Source organism: Chroicocephalus ridibundus, chromosome 4 (genome assembly GCF_963924245.1).
Source record: "Chroicocephalus ridibundus chromosome 4, bChrRid1.1, whole genome shotgun sequence".
NCBI lineage: Eukaryota > Metazoa > Chordata > Aves > Charadriiformes > Laridae > Chroicocephalus > Chroicocephalus ridibundus.
Genome location: NC_086287.1, coordinates 81,679,128 through 81,696,052, shown reverse-complemented (window position 1 = coordinate 81,696,052; position 16,925 = coordinate 81,679,128). Strand labels below are relative to the sequence as shown.

Genomic DNA, 16,925 nt, shown 5'->3' with positions numbered 1-16,925 from the left:
GTAAGCCTGTTAAGCACCTTTAAAAGACTCGTTAATATATTAATGAGAGATACTGAAATGGGACAGCACTGTGTTTATTTCCATGAAACAGAGCATTATATCAAAGGGTAATACTCACAAAAGATAACTATCTTTTATAGGTGTGAAAGGCCTACTGTATAATTTAGACAGCACGGGCATCTTTTAGAGTAATACGCAGTTTATGTACCTTTACAATGTCTTTACACATAAAAATTATATACAGCCATCTTCACAGTTATAAACTAGGTATTTATGGCAAAGCCAGCAAACTTTCTTGGAAGGATTATTCTATTTCCACATATTAAATATAGCGAAAAGGGTATTTGATTTGTACTATTAATTTACAAACACAGTTTCTTTGCCTAAGCCCTAGACAAACCAATATACTTGTGAGGCAGATCATTTTTTTAAAAGGTCAAATATCAAGGACATACTAAAAATATATCCCATTTCTCAAGAGGAAGAAAAGTCCTAGCCAAGTGGTTTGTTCATCATCAGCACAGAAAACAGTAGTGAAAGATGTAGCAAGAGTAAAAACAGTAAGAAAACAGTAAAAACTTCTTCAGTTAGTGATGTGATCTCCTATTGATTTATGTATTACTTTCCTATTTATATCTTCCTCCAGGACATATTATCAGCTAGAAAGATATTGTTGAAGAGCCTCTATGCAGAAGCAGATTCCACACCAAGTATTTGATGTGCCGCAGAACTCCCCAATTCCTTTCCGTTGCAGGTGCTGCTCCTAACTGACAATACAGAGTCACAGAAAAGACCAGTCCTCCTCTTCCCTTGGCAAGCTGGAGATCTGCTGCTTAGGATGCCTCTGACCACACACAATACATCTACTCACTCCTCAGCTCTGCATTCACAGATTTTAGTATCTCACAGAAGCTATACACGATGACCGATGCTAGTTTCTCTTTCTCACTTGTGACAGAAGTGCATGGTTTTAGAATAGCAGACTTTGTGCATGCAAACAAATAGCTTCTGACTCGTTTAGCTACAGTGGTTGTTCAATTATCTGTTTCCTTCCTTGCCTAGCTTATGTAAGGTCCCCAGAATAAGGGCCCAGGCACTACCAAAGATTGCACTGGTAACGTAGGATTTTTAATGCTGTGTTTGTTATCCATTCAAAGCAAATACTAACCTCAAAAGCTGGACGTACTGGGGGAAATAGCAACATCATAACAGAGATACTCGGCAATTATGCAGCGAGGGAAACACAAAAATGAAGGTGCAGTACTAGGCAGAAAAACAGTTACAGTTTTTACAGGAACTTGTTGGTGTCTTCCTCTTCTATTACAATTCAAGGCTCATAATTTCTTTGCTGGGGTTTTCCACCTCTCTCTTGTTAACTTTTTGTGTCTGAAGGCCTTTCTACTCCCCACCATGTTACATGGATAACAAAAAAGGTGCTGCAAGTCCCATGGTGGGACAGTTTAGTCTCTGAAATTCAAGTTTCTAAGAGAGGAGTTCTACCACTGCAAAGTTCCCCAGGCTGCGTCCAGGGTGTCCCAATCTACCCAGGACTACCTCCGAAGATGGAATACTAGTTCTGTTATATACAGCCCTTCCCATCCTACATGTCTGCTGACAATTATTTGTTATTACACTAATAGTCTTCCAGAGTCATGTATACCACTAAGTAATTATCAGAAGTAACAGAAAGTTTTAGATCCCCACTACTGACATATAATCTATCATAAAATCTCAGAAGAAAGATTTTGAAGTGGGTACAAAATTAGCAGAGATCCCTGTCCCTTCTCAGGTGCTTGGAGGAAAACACTTCACCAACAGTCACAGAGATTAAAAATATCTGTAGCATTCAGCCAAAGCAAATTACATTTTAAGAGATAAGTTAATTTGTGGTAATCTGTTTTTACAAAGGATTAAATTGTTTTAAAATTACCAAAATGAGACATTTTGACTTTCTTAAATCAGACTTTTTTTTTCCCTCTCTAGATTATCTTTTCAAAACCATCATCAAAATTCTGGTCTTCTATTGATCCGAGAAAAAACAGACCAGAGGAAGGAGATTGCAAACTATGTGGTGGTCGAGAAGGCCAACAGCATCCTGGCCTCACCAGAGTGTGGTGAGTAGGACTGGGGAAGTGATCGTCCCCACGTCAAGTACTGTGTCCTGTTTTGGGACTCTCAGCACAAAAAAGACATTGAGGTGCTGGAGTGAGTCCAGAGAAAGGCAATGAAGCTGGTGAGGGGTCTGGAGAATAAGTCTTATGAGGAGCGGCTGAGGGAGCTGGGATTGTTTAGCCTGGAGAAAAGGAGGCTGAGGGGAGACCTTCTCGCTCTCTACAACTACCTGAAAGGAGGTTGTACTGAGGTGGGGGTCGGTCTCTTCTCCCAAGTAACAGGTGATAGGACAAGAGGAAACGGCCTCAAGTTGCACCAGGGGAGGTTTACACTGGATATTAGGAAAAATTTTTTACACTGAAAGGGTCATCAAGCATTGGAACAGGCTGCCCCAGGGAAGTAGTTGAGTTACCATCCCTGGAGGTATTCAAAAGACCGGTAGACATAGTGCTTAGAGATAATGGTTTAGTGATGGTTTTCGTCAGAGTTAGGTTGATGGTTGGACTAGATGATCTGAAAGGTCCCTTCCAACCTAGGCGATTCTATGATTCTACTATTTTCCACCCACCTCTATTAGATACAGTAGCTAAACATCTTCTTTAATGTTATTACTGTAACTGAAATCTCAGCAAATATGTCAATGATTTCTAAGATACCATCCCAGCACTGTACATTGTAGCTGGATTCATCTGTATAATGTTTCTGGCTGCCCTTTTACCAATGCCAACAGAACATAAAGTATGTTCTGTATGACAAGAAGGGAATGACTTTGCTTTTGCATAACTCTTGCTGCCCAGAAAGTACAATAGATCAAAGAGGTCTTGGATGGATCGTACATTCAAACTGATGTATTAAACATATTACTAATCTGTCATTCCTTGTTCCTGCTTCATGACTTGTTAGAATGTCTTCTTACTGACTATCCTCTCCTGATTTTTGGAAGGCTTTTTTTTTTTTTGGTGGGGGGGGGAAGGGGGGTGTGTGGCTTTTTTTTTTCCCCAAAGATATTAAGAAGCATGGTAGAATGGCTTATATGTATACCAAAAAAATTTCACATGCTTGGCATTCTCATTTGACCACTTGTCATATCCACAGTATTGAAAATTTCCAAGGAGAAGCCCCTTTGTAATTCTGGAGTCACAAAGAAGTTTAAAGGTATAAAACAATAAGAAATAAAACCTCAAAGTCATTGACGATGGCACTCTTCTTTTGACAAGTACACTTAAATAAGTCATTAAACTTCCTTATTCTTATAAAATGTATCAGGAACAATTGCGATTAGCTTAATGGAAATAAGCTATGACAGATTTTGATTTAAAAAGATACAGTTTTCACTGTGGGGGAAAATTATTTTCTCTATAACGTTTTAGGATAGAGATTCTGTAGAAACATGCAAGTCCAAATGAGAACAATGTGACCAATAATCATAATCCTGCTATTTGAATACATCTTACTTTAACTGTATTCAGATATAAAATATTTATAGAAGGCAGTGGATGCTGAAGAACTTTAAAAAGGAAATACACTTTAAAGGATTCAAAACATTGGCTTCCTTTTCAGTGATTTACAAACCAGAATTAAAAATATATATTTTTATATAAAACTTTTGCCATGCCAATCCAAGGAACTTTTTTCTTGGACAGACTCCAAATGCTGTTAAAGTTGTGCATCACTGAGATTAATAGTGATGTAAAGGGAGTTGCGAATTTTATTACAAGAAGGTACTGATGTATTGTCTAGGGGCAGCAATTAAGCACTGGCAAGTATTTCTGTGTCCTAATTCCTAGTAGCAAAAATTCAGAGAGCTTGAAAATATACTTGGGTAGAATATAAAGTCTGATAACGTGCACTTGTTTGACCTGGAAATCAAAAGCCACCACACAATCCTGTCCTTATACACACAACCAGTCTCTCCTATCATAGTGCACTGAAGTTATTTCTGTGCACTCGAGTTTTACCTAGAAGAGAATCCTGCTGACATTAAAGTTTCTTTGCACAATTTGACATACTACTTTGATTTTGAAAACTCATTTTTGCTGTCATTTCATCTATTACCCCAAAGTTTCTTTGGGACTTAAATCCTTTGCAAAAGCCAACCAGCTGGAAAAAGGATTTCATATCTTAAGAGCCACAGCCACACATAGGCTTGCCATGCCAGATGGTTTATACAGGGCATATATATTCCTCACCCTTCTGCAATAATATTTCTCTTTTCTGATATCCACCTCCTCCTTCACTAATATTACAATATCACTAGGCAGGGAACTAGGGAGAAGAAAAATGGACTACTGTCCACTTTAAATTCATTGCTTGCTTGTTGTATGTTACTCAGTAAATGAAGCATAAATACACCCCTCACACAAGAACTTTTGAGGACTGCCCGTGCTCTTCTGCAGATACCAATGCAACCTGTAAGAATCTGGCTGGTACTGGGCAAGAGTGAGGAGGGAGTCTGGGACATCACAGGGACATTGCACAAACCAGAGTCGTGCAGTGCAAGACAGAACTACAGCTTCCATGGGGCAGCACACAATAAGCAATATTTATTTTGTTTGTTTTGGATCATTAGCAGAGAAGTCAACATATCCCACACCGTCCAGCTGTCAGGGGCTATCTAGAGAATGCTTCACTGGGTCCATAACTGTAGAACTTAGACATAAAAATGAGCCAGTCCAGGCCTTTTCAGAAAAAAATTGCTTCTTAGACAGCCCCTGCCTGCAGCTTCTGCAGTTTAGTTTTAAAAGCCCCTGAGAGTAACAAAGTACCTGATATTCAGCTTACCTTTCCCTTTTTCTTAATTTCGTCTTGATTCTCCTAATTATATTACCACGTACCACATTAATTGGTGGTCGCACATGGCCGACTCAGCTACAGCTGGTCAAATTTACTGTGCCACACACCTAGCACAATTTGGGATTCCTTAAAATGCCAGCTGTGTTAGTTATAAAATGGAAAATACAACTGCACTATTTTCACAGTTCTTTTCCTTTTTCCAATGGTTTGTGCTAAAAGAAAGACAGGATCTCAATTTGCATTTACGTGTTTCCCCCTCTCCCCCCCATGTCAATGAGCTCAAACTACCACCAACGTATTTAGGCACTGTCATAAGAGAAAAATCCCAATGAGCGGACAGAAGCCCCCCAACTCACATAACAAACATCACACGCATCTCCCACCCTACTTCCAGGCATCCAGGATAAATCTACTAGCAGTTTTGTTTGTGATATTGTTCTCAGATAATGACAGTGTATTTCACCAAGGAAAGAGCAGTCTGCAAATTTTAAAAGACACATAAATATCTGTATTAAAGTCATGCCAATGCATTCTAAAATGAACTATAACAATTCTATAGTACTGACATCTCCCTCACTACCCAAATAATTGTTTCACAAATTTAAGGTATGATTGTGAGCTAATGTGACATATCTGCAATGCAGGCAATTGCTAGAAACCCATTTTACAGGACAGGAGGCCAAGTGATGTAACCAGGGTTATATGGGCAATCTGTATTAAAGCACAAATCAATCTCATAACTAACACCAAGCCACAGAAAATTCATTCCTCTGGAAATTAGGTTACAAATTTCTCATAAATTGCACAATGATAGGGCTTAAACAGATGACCACTTAAACACGTAGAAATACCTTGCCACTATACTACCAAGCCAGCACCTTTCTTTCTCCCTTTCTCTAATTCAAAAGAACACAGTAATCTCCATTTTAGTATGCCAAAGGACACAGCACATTTCTGAGAGGTACAGATTGAGATAGTCTATTCCTCCTACATCAGGGGACAGGGAGTAACTAATGTAGGTTAACACACAGAGCAATCTTTGAAAAAAAATCTCTAAGCACGCTGACAAGAAAATGACTTTTGCCTGAGGCAAGCAGGTGGTTTGTGGGATCTCCCCAATCACTTCTGCACCTCCCCATATTTACCGCCAAAAGAGCATTTCCTCCATCAGAACAGCTGTACACAACAGCAGTCTGGTTTAGAAACTCAAGGCGTACCAAACCAGAGCAGCAAGGCCATGCTGATTTGGTGAGTACTACATCTATTTTAGCACCACACAAATTCACAAAATAGGTCATGATCTAACCCAGGTTGCACAGGTTTCTACAGACTCAAAGTCAGGCAGAAGAATCACAGGGCAGAAAGCCCAGAGGAGGAAAAGGTGCAGCATAACACAGTACTACTGCCAAGGAAAAGCAGAAGGCAACAGAGGATAGATTTTCATCACCACAAACGGATTGGTCTTTTTTGGTAACAAAACAGTAAATAACATTTATTTTTTAATGAAAACCATTATTGATTCAGTGGCATGGCATTCATCTGATACGAACTGTAAGTGCACTTGAAAGCAGGCTTTCCCAGTACTCACCAGGCTACTCGTACAAAGCCATGCAGCCGCCACGTCTGTCCTGGCAAGCTGCAAGGCTTTCTCGTGCCCTCAATGGCAGGCGGGCAGCATGGCCGCCTCACAGCACTCAACTCCCCTCCACAGCGGCCATGGGAATTCAGTCAGCACAGGGAGACCAGAAGACGATTTCCAAGTACCACAAAACTCTCCTGCCACCCTCTCTGAGACATTACCACGTAGCACAGGTTGCTTCAAAGGCACTCAATAAGAACCCGTTAATCTTGAGTATGTCACCAGCAATTACCAAGATTTAGATGGCAGCACTTGGGCACAGACACCAAAGTGCGTCACTGTTCATGGCTTGGAAAGACGAAGCCCTGTTGGGTAATGTCTACCTGCACACCTTCACCCCGGGCTTTGGCTGTCCGTGCCCGGGGCTGGCAGCGGGGCGGCAGGGCCTCTGTGAGGAGAGGCCGGGGCTGCCCAAGGCCGGTTCCCGCCAGTTCCAGCCAGTTCCAACCACCTCAGCGCAGGGCACAGCTGAGCCCTCAGCGAGGCTGGGGGCACCTCTGTGGAAACCGATTTGGGAAAGGGCAAAACACTGCCCAGCAACAAGGGGGAAATGTGAGGAAAAGATGTGAGGAACAGGCGTGAGGAACAGCCCTGGGAGTGCCCTGCATTAGGAGGGCGGGAGGCCAACTTCGTGACCCTCTGCCCTGCTGTCTGCACCAGGTAAGATGAGACCAGAGAGGACACAAACGAGTCTTACAAACGTAACAGAGAAGCAGGCTCCATTTTACCAGGGAAAACAAAGGGAGACAAAACTGCTCCCTCTGACAGGAGCCAACACCTGGTGTGACACTACTGCAGGTGCTCTGCCCAGTTCCACCACAGATGCCGCCGGCCACAGGACACTGCCAGTCCAGACAGAGAGCTGGTGACTGTTCAAACGCGTCTCTTACGTGGTAAGCTCTCCAAATTGTCACACTTTTAAATTTATGCATCTTTCTGAAAGGAATGCATCCAAGAAGCAGACAAATGAGCACATCTTAAATTAAGATCACCAATTTAATAAGTAATCATGAATACCTAAGGAAAGAAAAAGCAGCGTCCAAGCAAATTCCAGCACTCAAACACACTGAGTACTGTATTACACCACATATCACACCCCATCAGTAAGAAAAAAATGTCAAAATCCAGATTCAAAGGACTGTGCTTCAGTGTCTTTGAGTACAGATAAATAAATAATTCTGCTAATCAAACACTTTTAGCATACTCACTCCCCTAAAATTATTTGCAGAGCTCTGAACTCTTGGGTGCTAGTCAAATGGATTTGAACACACAGAAACCAATCTTTTACTTTCATTTTTTCAAAATACTTGAGAGATTATGTAATATTTAATAAAGTACACCTAAGACTCAGTAATATACCATTCATATCTTTTACATTATATGGCACCATTTTTATTGTGCATGCAATATTTTTAATTTATTTTTTCATTAAAGATGGCAATTGGTATTACACATTTTTACAACAGAGGAAATATTCACCCATTTTTCCTTCATGCAAATGAGATTTACGAATATTAAAGAAATTTGAAATTTCTTTATAGATTTCTGATTACTAGCAGTACTCACTGCCATTGAACTGTATGGAGAATAAAAAAGGAAGAAATCAATTCACCATATTGAACGTGTCCATAAATCTACTATATTAAAATTAAATTCAAGCTGTAAAACACAAATATATTTCACTTCAGGGGAAAAAAAACCCTGGGGGGTGAGAACTGTGATGAATTTTTTAAAATCATGCAAGAAAAGAAGTGATAATGAAATTAACAGAAACATAATAATAATAAGCATACTGGCCTATACTCATTGACGCAGGGAATACCTTAAATCTGCACAGAACTGCATGGGTCATGATATAGTTCCTATCTATACAGACTATTATTGGGAAATTGGGATGCCAGGGGAAATTAGGATGCTTATTGGAAGGACGCGAAGACAGAGCAGGCAGTTAAGTCACACAGTCACCCCATGAAAAAAGCCGGAACTGGTGGTTCCAATTTCAGTTTTCTAGCAGGATCCTAAGACTTCAACAAGTGGTACAAAGCTCACTGAACCTTAAAAGAGATGGACACCAGGAAAATGTATAAATGTGTGAATTTCATGCAGTTAGGTATTTTTGGTATTTCTGGGCTGGCAGTACTGCCTTCAGCTACAGATTCTTAGTACAGTGATTGCCAAACATACTGGGCTTTATCAGAGATGATCTCACAACTCTGATGGGGTGGGTTCTCATGCTATGGGTATTATAGTTGACACAATGAAATTGCATTTTCATCTGAATCATCCACATTTAAAGTATTTTTTGCTCCTCCTTTTCCCTAGGATAGGTCTCTACAAAAGGGCAGTTCCAAGTGTAAAGTTTGGTTTGGACATCTCTGAAGTTCAGAGCTGCCCTGAACATTTAGATTCAAGACAGCTAATATTTGCCTCATGTAGCCTAATACATCTTGAAAAAATGTTTTAGTAGACTCAAATTCAAGTTTTTGTAAACGTCTGTTGGCCTTTGTGTTGGTCCATTCCTATTTTCAAGGTTCAGCCCAACCATTTGTTTTTCATGTGCAGTTCAGACACCAAAGTAGACCGATTAGTTTTCTGACTTTTAACACAGCATTGCTTTTTTTTTTTTTTAAAGACATTTTAATTTTAAAATGCAGTCTATCATTTGTGTAGAACTGGCAACAGCATGGATGCAAAGCTAGGAGATGATGATCACACCCCAGAAAGTTAATAATGTGGTGCAAGCAAGAACATTTAATTGATTTACAGTGCAGCTCAATATATAATCACTGTGCTATGAGTAAAGCTATGAGGTAGCTCATCAGTTCTTAGTGGGCTTCCTCAAGAGCTTCATTCACAAGCCTATTAATTATCTGGGGTCCGTCAGTGTCCACCATTCAGATTTAAATCACTTGTTTCCCATTATGCTGTGTACTATACACTGCAGGCCCATAAAATCAGGCATTAATACATCTATCAGCAGGGCTTCTGGAAGTCAACTTTAATTATTATAGGTGAAATCTTCCTAATCCTTGCAAACAAAAATGATTAAAATACAATGAAGTAGTAATTCAGGGATAGTGTTAAATATTGGAGTATGTTATGGTCAAATACCATAAAGTTTATTTCTCTTAGTAGGAAAGAACATTGAAGATCAATATATTTTTTTAAATGCCAGAAAACAACATGTTTTTTCAAGCAAATTCAGATAGTGAATTGATAAATTTAAGAGCCTTTCAAGTTTTTTTTAAATGCTGCATTTTTCATCATACACCTTCTAGACTTTGCAATTCAGTTCACATGAAAAATAAGCCAGACCACAGGGCTAAAACTGACAGCAATATTTGCTAAGTGTGTCACATGTACAAAATAATGATATCAAATTATATTTAATGATTTTTAATACTTAGTTATTCATTCAAATTGAATATTTCCATATAAAATGAATTATTGCATTACTTAATGTCATGTTCCTTGCTTCTTTTTGAGCATGGCTTTGATTTACATTGCAAACTAAGATCTACAGATTGTCAAAGTCAGCTTCAACAAATGAAAAAAAAGCAAGCAGGACAGGATTAAACAATAATACAACAGTCACAAATCAAATGCTCTCTACACTCCTGTGCAATATAAACAGCTGGTTCCTGGGTTTTTAAAAACATACTATGATTTAAATCTCCTTAACAATTTGACAAAATAATTTCATAGCACTTTAAAATATTGCCTGCAAATGAATCTGACAAGCTATGAAAAAAAATGTTCTTAGTACTGTTTCAAATCATATTTGTTGTGCCACACAAACAACAAAATTTTGAATTTCACTTTTAAAACTAGAACTACATCATCATCATCTGTGACTTGTGATACTTAAAAGAGTATCAGAGAACAGCAATCTTTCAGGCTCGCATCCAGCTCTGAGGTTCACATTTTTCACTTACGTTCCCTTGTCCATTGTTTAGCTGGTACTTATTTTTTCAGTGAAAATACTACCACAATCGCAAAATGCCCCTTTTCATCAGCCATGCTAACAAAAAAAAAAAATTTAAAAGTCAAGAACATGGAATCCGATACCTCCAATACACACAAAATAGCCTGTTTAGGGATTCAATCTTGCAAATTATCCTTCAGATTATGATTTAGAAAAAAATAAATTATACTCTTAATACGAACTTCCTTATTACATAAGATACAAAAATAAACCCAAGCATCTCCAATGGTTTGTATTATTATACAACCCTTCCAACAGTTTGAGTTAAAACTGAAACCAAAGCAAACAGGCACTGTCAAGTTACCCTACTTGGCTATTACTAGACTTCTTGCACTGTCCTGTGAAGAAGGTGGTGCTTGCTTCTCTTGGGGCCAGGGCATTGTCCCTCCAATACCATTGTTCTGATTGTCTACCATCCTATACTCTTTAAATCCATCTTACTGGGGCATTGTATGCAACAGCTAGAGATATTAAGTAACTTAATTTTGTCCTTTAAATGAAAACAGAATTTTTATCACTTAACTAAAAACTGAATTTCAGCCGCAGTGAAAACAAGAATTCATTGGGTCACCACTGTGCTAAAGACGCTAAACCTTATAGATGAGAGGAAGGAAACTGCTTATTGCAATACCTCTGAATTACAGAGGATGTATTGCATTAAAACCCACTGCTGGGTAGCATTTAGGAAATGCTAAAAAGAGGCAAATTGAAAGAGATAAAACTCCATATCCTGCTATGAAGCTTAATGCAAAATTCCCATAGATGCCAACAGATAACTGTCACAGTATAGCAGGTTTGGGGCCAAAGGCAGAACTGTCAAAGGTGCTTTGAAGATTACGCCAGAGTTTGAGATTCCAAAATTAAAAACACTTCACAGTAGTGAGTACCACGAAAAGTTTGGTTACATTTTGCAAACCATGTATAATAAAGCTTTGTAAATTAATGTACAGAAGTACTTTAACCTATGATCCCCCTTGAAGTCAATGAAAAGCTGTTGAGAAAAGTCTGACAGTTTCATTCTAGCTACAGCATTATTAAGCAAAACGCCTTGCACATGTAGGAAATAAAAACCACATTTCAGTAGCTGACGAACCTCCCTTACGCTGTATACTAGTGCCACAGCTTTGTCTTGGTATATATTTTGCTGTTTTCTTTCACATGTCATTGTAGTTCTCGTTCACTAAGAGCTTTGAAAATCTCTGGGAGTCACAGAAAGCAAAAAAGTTATTAACTGGGTTGTCCTGTCAGGATTGAGACTGAAGGGTAACTCCATGTTTCCATATGCCACGTCCTATAACAGAAGTATGCAGTTCTCTATTTCAGTTATTGCTTTGTTCAGGGACATTGAAGAAGGGGTGTATTGAATATGCATCTATTTACAATATGTCAGTCAAAGCCTTTAAATATAACACCGTTAAGCTCCAGCAACATTCTCGCAGGGCAATACTTCTTAGTAAATACTCACGGATGGATTTTGGAGGCTGTTTCTCTTTGCAGTAAAGAGCCAAGGCCACATATACTATCACTGTTCACAACAAATATGTAGGACTGCTGATGTTTCTTTTTAGGTGACAGCATGAGCTTTGAAGAAAAAGCCACAGACCTTGAATTAGTTCACATAATCATTTTAACACTGCTGAAATCTATATAACACTGATGAGATATTTTACTTGTCCTATACAGGTGGAAGAATCCTGAAGCCTGGAATAGTTCATACACAATTTCACATGCTTTCCAACATCACCTTCCACCTTCAGCAAAATCATTTACTGTCTTTCACTCTAAAGGTTTATTAATTTGATTAAGGGCAAAGGATAGGTAGTATGTTCCACCAGTTAATAAAGTTTATAAAGCACTAGGGGATCTACTTGGATGAGAATCATCACAGAAATGCAAGACTTAATCAGACCAAAACCAGCTGCTAATGCCAGAGAGATGTAAAACTCATTTAAAAATTAGAAGGGGTGGCTGAGCAAGCAGACAAAATTGAAAAGTTGTATGGTGAGACACAGGTACAAAAACTTTTAACCTCAGTTAAGGTTAGGCTTTTAAGACTTAAAGAGAAAGTACTGTGAAATGCACCTGAGGTGAGTAGTTGAAATGTGCTGATTGTAAGAATTTACAAATGGGGGAGTAGGAGGTTCTAGGTAAGAAAAAATGTTTTAAAAAATATTTAAACACTTAAGTTCTATCAACATTATAAACTAGGAATTACAATAGAAGTGACAAAATTAAGAGACCTTTAAAAGAGCACTGTATAATCCAATGATGATTGAAAGAGTAACCTGCAAGCCAGCCTGAGCAGACTCATTAGAGATATGGTTGTGTGTTCAGAAAGGTTCTGGACTACTAGTCACACATAGACTTAATAACAACATGTCCATATGTATAACAGCATTCATTTGCCAATAAAGCACTAATATTCAAAAGGAGCAAATGAATTAATTTACTGCACTTCAAGACAACTCCATTGGTTCAGGTGGAGGTTATTTTGTAAACAAATCCGGTGATGTAACAAGTGTTATTACAGTGCCATCTAGTGCAAACGAGGCGTTTGAATGAAGATGGCAGATGGGTGAAATCCCTGCAGCCCACAGCACCACCACTGCCTGCCCAGGAAGGGGAACGCCTCTCCACTGGGGCCATGGTAGTTACGGAGGCCATCCTGCTTCTTGCTAGGAGTTAGGGAATCTGGCTCAGATAAAAATTAGAAAAATATTTCCATTCTTGCTTTTGACTAAATTGTCCCTCCGTGTATCAGTGTCACACATTTAGCATTTTTAAGTATCTGGATTATGTGCTGGGCTCCTTTTCTCCATCATAGTCAACTGCTCCTCCCTCAGTCATCCAACTGAGAAGAGCTTTGTGCTGACAAACAGAAAATGCTCCAAACATGAGAAGATTCAACTCTGATTTGCCTGAATGAGAAAAGGCTATGATCAGCTTAACAAGAAATAGTCTGTGAAATACTCACAACAATTCCCAGTTCATACGGACTGGTACTTGGACTCTGGCCAACTTCGCACCTGCATCTGCTCAGAGATACAGGAAGCCCGTTTCTCTCATGATACCTTAAATATTGACTAGGTGGTCGATGCACCAGGTGACAAGCTTGAGAAGAACAATAAAAGAAACAGTGGTTAACTGTGTGTGTTGCATCTGTTAAATTCTAAAGTGAAACTCTTAGACTTACTGTACCACGGGGGTTTTGCAAACTCTTCGAGGAGGAGATAGAAACCCCAGGTGCTCAGAAAGCCACAAAGAAGGGCAAGTTAGTTACTGTGCATGTAGGTGATTCATGGGGCATCTCACTCAGATCCACAGGGGAACTCCACGAAGGAGGAGCCCCTCCAAAACACTGGCTTCATTACAGAATTTTCTATTCCATCTTTTGTAAAGACAGATTTGGGTCCAAAATGAGAATGTCTGTTCATATCTTTGTCATGCAAGTGACAAATGCTCATTAAATCTACAGTAGTTTCCAAGTGAACCCTGGAGACAAAAAAGAAGTTCAAAGGCACAGCTGCCATACCAGCTTCAGAACAGTTTTGTTCATTTAACTTTCTTCAAAATTGTACAGTCTTGTATAAATTTTGTAGGCAATACAGAAAAGTGTAAGCTTCCTACAAAAATTCTGAGATAATTTCTTTGTAACACATGGGCTGTCCCTGCTGCTTCACAGGGAAGGGCACCCAAAATGCACGCCTTGAGCAAGTACACGAGATGCAGTTCCACTAAAGTGCAGTGGAAGCACCTTCTCCCAGAAGGACTGCATGCAAGAACAAGCTTCACTGTCTTGCTGTACCCACCGTTGCTCACTTCTTGACGTCAGGGCTCTGCAGCCTAAGAGATACAGGCAATGAATCAAACTTGCTTTAGACAAAATGAGAAAATTCCTCTTGAAATCACAAACCACAAATCAGGACCAGTACACCTGTCTCCTCTCCTGCCTACATACAAACATGCACCCATACGCATGTCCACTTTATAAAAGAAGCGAATGATACCATTACTTCCTGCCTAACAACCACAAGGCATGCAGAAATGTCTCCTACGTTATTTTATTTCCTTGAAGTCTTTCACGGAATGATGATTCATAAAAATAACGTATGGGCCCAACATGGTTTTGTTGGATGGTCTCAATGTCCAAAAGCCAAAATAAAGCAGACAAGTTTGTTTGGATCTCTGCGATCCCGAGCTGTTCAGAGATTTGGTTTAGGCTCTGCTCAAACTGCACTTGAAACTATCCTTCCTGGACACAGGGAAGAAATCCAGCAGTTGTGTTCTTCCCTAGCTCCTTTCACTTAGACATTCTGTATACAGAGGTCCCACATAAATCCCAAACCCTTTGTTTTGCCATTTATGGTTCCCTAGAGTCATATTACAATAGCTTTGATTAAAATACAAACCAAGTAAGTAATTGCAGGCTTTTTAATTTTACGGTGTCAGTTTGTCATTGTAATGGATATGTTGGAACACGAAAGTCTCTTAATGAATTAAAGGAAATGCATATTTAGAAGGACTTAAAACTGCCCATGACCAGCAACCTCATATACTCACACAAAAATAAGAGAGGGAGAACAACTTTTCTTGTCAGTGACACAAACCCCCAAGAAAAATGATGAACTGTATGTCCTCCTAACTGCGCTCTCAAAGTGCCCTGTGGCTTCATTGCATATCATTAAACGGAACTCTTGTGTACTTACTTTGAAAAGGCCCTTCCGTGCACATATATGCATAGTGCTGGAAAAAGGTTATTTTTACAACAGAGTTGAATAGAAAATAAAAAGGAAAACACTCAGTTAATATTGTTTGTCCCCTCCAATCTGCAACATCTCATTTTAAAAGAAGTAATACTTACATTTCAGGGACGCTTGTTTTCCTTTCTGCATGTTGTTCATCATTCCGTGTGGGTTTCACAAAGACACAGTGAGAAGCATATTATAGTGGAAGTGCTGGAATACCATTTTTATTGTGAAAATCTAATGAGTAGATCTAATCACACTTGGACTACCCCTCTGATAAGCAGAGTAAAACCACGTATCGTTAAGGAAACTGATAAATTTTTCCTGATGCACACTCCAAACAAGTAGGAAATCCATTTTGACAGCTGTTGTAAATAGCAAAATACAGGGTTGAATATTTTTGTTATTCAAAGGACAGCAGAGTAAAAATAATCATTAGGGATTTTCACACATATTACAAAAGTAATATTGGCTGGTAGAGAGAATTTCATAAAGGAGGGACTTACTCCCACTCCATCTCTGCTACCAGTTTTTTAAAGCAACAATAGGGAACAGCGGAACTACAATATTACTGCTGCAGTCATGCAAAAGAGTATTTATGCATCATTGTCAATATCGCTAGCTATAATCTGGTACATGGTACTTGAAGAATAAAACTGAATTGTAAAGTAGAACATCACTTTTTCCTTCCAGTTTCTGCACAAAAATTACATGCACATGTGTGCACACAGAGCAGAAAATGCAGAAATGAATGCCTTCCTTTCAGGGAAGGCATTTCTGGGCATTGGAAAAAGAACAGACCTTTGGGGGTAAAAAAAAAAAGGAAAAAAGGAAAAAAAATAGAAAAGAAGAAAAAAAGAAAAGAAAAAAAAATAGCAGAAAAAGAAGAAGAAAAAAGATCAGAAAAAATATGTTTTCCCCCATATTCCAGAGCTACCGAGGCAGTAGCAGGGCTTTCCTTATGGCCCACTGCTCCCCTCCCAGTGCCTCTTGGTGTACATACAGGACTCAAAGATTTCTGGTTTTGGTGGTCTCTGCTTTAAATGGCAAAGCAACCTCTCCAGCTGAAAAAAGCAGAAGATAACACCACACTAAGCTGTTTAATGTAGCTGTAGCTCTTGCCTAGACTTTCTTGGCAATTTGCCAGGTTGCACTGTCAGAATGACTCAATTTTTTTCCCCTGATTTTAACTTAAATCCTTGGACATGACAAGCACCTGCAATTCATAATGATTAGAGAGTGGGAAGTATTCAGTAACTCTTCTATTCCAGCCCTGAGATCATAAGCTTACTCCACACTCTAAGGATTTTAATAGCTTTTCCTTAGTATTTATGCACCGGCCTTTTAGGAAAGCGTTTTCCATTTCTAAGAGACGTAGCTCTGGCTGTACCTAGCCAAACAGAGCAGCAGGGCAGGGTGACACTGGACTTGGAAACAGGAAATACACATTTATACTCTGCATCTTCTTTCCATAGGGCTCCTCCTGCACCAACTAAGCATACTCCAAGATGATGTCACTCTGCTACTTTTCTGCCTGCATCCCAAACCCTTCTTTTTTGGATTTGCAGCTCTTTAATAGTGTCAACACCACTCTACTGTAGCCCCAAAGTTTTACTGAAATTGCTATTTACTCACATTGATGACTACATTG

The 16,925-nt window shown here is 39.1% G+C and overlaps 1 long non-coding RNA gene across 1 annotated transcript in view; it reads right to left on the bottom strand.

The window, feature by feature from the left end:
- LOC134515463 (uncharacterized) overlaps positions 1 to 15,812 on the bottom strand; it is a 123,233-nt gene extending 107,421 nt beyond the window's left edge. Inside the window, exons 1-2 of the long non-coding RNA XR_010071018.1 lie at positions 13,504 to 15,812; positions 11,995 to 12,110 (exon numbers count right to left, since the gene is read on the bottom strand). This is a non-coding gene — a long non-coding RNA (uncharacterized LOC134515463). The remainder of the gene's footprint in view (positions 1 to 11,994; positions 12,111 to 13,503) is intronic.
- Positions 15,813 to 16,925: the final 1,113 nt, after the last annotated feature.